The sequence below is a fragment of the Meles meles genome, chromosome 3, assembly GCF_922984935.1.
Source record: "Meles meles chromosome 3, mMelMel3.1 paternal haplotype, whole genome shotgun sequence".
Lineage (NCBI taxonomy): Eukaryota > Metazoa > Chordata > Mammalia > Carnivora > Mustelidae > Meles > Meles meles.
The window spans coordinates 27,376,818-27,379,382 of NC_060068.1; the positions used below are offsets into that span (position 1 = coordinate 27,376,818).

Here is a 2,565-nt window from a genome sequence, read left to right on the forward strand (position 1 = left end):
TTCATAACTAAGCACAAGTGAGCCTTATTTAAGGTCTTAGATCAAAGGAATAGAATTTACAGAAAGGTAAGATGGTTTTCAAGAAAGAATTGATGTAGAAAGTGACAACTGAGGGGCGCCTGGGTGGCTCAGTGGGTTAAAGCCTCTGCCTTCGGCTCAGGTCATGGTCCCAGGGTCCTGGAATCGAGCCCCGCATCGGGCTCTCCACTTGGCGGGGAGCCTGCTTCCCCTTCTCACTCTTCTGCCTCTTTGCCTATTTGTGATCTCTGTCTGTCAAATGAATAAAATTAAAAAAAAAAAAAAGAAAGTGGCAATTGACTTGAGCTTTGCAATACTCACATAAAACACATTTCTGAGAAAGAAATTACTTGAGAAATTGAACAAGTTTGAGGGGGTTCTAGTGACATATTCAAAACACTAGAATTGGACAGGGGATTGGTCAGGAATCAACTTACAGCAGAGCTGAATCATGAATTATATTTTCATAGACTGAGTAAACTATAAATAAAGAGTATGCTATGACATTTGATTAATAAGGAAAAATGTGTACACCATACAGCAATTAATTATAAAATATAATATCTGTGTGAAATTATAGAATTCAAAAACCTACCATGAAATTTCAATTCCTCTTTTTTTCATGTTATACTTGCATGTTTTTAATAAAGAACTTATATGTAGAAATATTTAAAAATAATATAATCTGTTAACAGTCATTAAAAGGAGGGTTACAAAAGGGTGTCAGTAATGAATGAAATCATATATTTGCAATAATTCTGACATAGTTGTAGTTAATTAAGTTACTAATGTCAGTTTTTAAACAATACATTAAAGTATAAGATTCTGTCTACTGCCCTCTCAAGACAGTATCATTTGCCTTTGGGACACTGACAATCTTCCTAAGATTCTCTGCAAGGCTCCATTCACTTCATTGTTCCTCAGATTGTAGATTAATGGGTTCAAAGCAGGATTGATGACAGCTTAGAATAAGGAGATTAATTTATCACCCTCAGCTGTATATAGAGATTTGGGGCTTATGTACATGAAAATACCTGTCCCATAATAAATGGGACAGTCAGGTGAGTCAGGTGAGAGCTACAGACAGAGAAAGCCTTATTCCTACCCTCTGCTGAGTGCATCCTCCTCATCACAGCAACCAGTATGTGCAGGTAGGAGAGAGTAATAAAGAAGGAAGGGGAGCAAGAGGGTACGAGATGCACCTATCACAATCAAGGTTTCTTGCAGGGACGTATCCACACATAACATATGAAGAAGAACAGGTGCTTCACAAAAATTATGGTCAACAATGTAAGGGCTACATAAGGAAAAGTATGATGAAGTAGAGGGGCACCACTGAGGCAAAGAAGCTGATGGACCATGGCCCTACAGCAAGCTGCATGCACACTGACCAGTTCATGATGAACAGGTATTGTAGAGGGTAACAAATGGCCATATAATGGTCCAGAGCCACTATTGCCAAAACAATGCACTCAGCTACTCCCATTAACAGGGAGATGTAGGTCTGGGCAAGGCAGAGTTCATAAGAAATAATTTTCTTAGGAGCAAGGAGGTTGAAGAGCATCTTGGGGGCCACAGCTGTGGTGTAAAATATGGTGAGAAAGGCCAAGTGGCAGAAGAAAACGTATTTGGGTGTCTAGAGGCAAGAATCAATTATCACCAAGATGATAATAGCTGTGTTTCCAAAGAAATTGACAGGGTAGACCCCAGAGAAGAAAAACAAGAGAGGGATCTCAGCCTGAGGATGATTGGAAAATCCAACAAGGACCAACTCAATGAATATGCTGGAATTTTCCTGAGCCATGTTGGGTGCCAATGATAAGCTAATGATATAAGAAGGAGAAAAATAATGTTCCTTAAGGATATAGAATCTTAGTCAAATATCAAAGAAACACTATTTCTTTAGCATTAAAATGCTATTGAGGAGATTGTATTCAGTACCTTCCGAGACTAAGTTTTCTTTTTTTTAAAACACTCTTCAAACTAAATTTGAAAAACATAATCACATGAACTAGAATAAAATAAATTTACATTTGTTTGATCAGAGTAAATCAAATTCCAATTTTAATTCCAAAATATGTATAAATACACAGAAATATATGTATGTACATATTTGTTAAATTTGCAGTATCAATATGTGGCAGAGATGGATGTAGAACTCAGATAATTCTGATAATCTGATTGTCACCCCCATATTTGCCACTGTTCATCTGTCCATTTAGAAGTGAGAGGCTTATTTGGATGCACACATTTGTTCATTTATAGGGATATGTTGTGTAGCTCTGAGATTTAGAGAAAAATTTAGGTACATATTAATGTACTTAAATGTACACTTATTTGTGATCCAGTCTCCAACACCAACTCACAAATACAGACATGAGGAATAAGCTCTTCTATTTATATTAATCTTCACAAGTTTATATTTTTAAAGCACTGAATCTCAGGAAGGAGTAAAAACTTTCTACCTCAGTTAATGGGCTATCCAGTCTCTTCCAAAAAATGTGCACAAAAATTTTTTTTTTCCTTAACAAACTCATTTCCCCTCAT

At 36.6% G+C, this 2,565-nt stretch overlaps 1 pseudogene; it reads right to left on the bottom strand.

Annotated features, from left to right (window-relative positions):
* Window positions 1–858: 858 nt before the first annotated feature.
* Window positions 859–1,822, bottom strand: LOC123939178 (annotated as a pseudogene).
* Window positions 1,823–2,565: the final 743 nt, after the last annotated feature.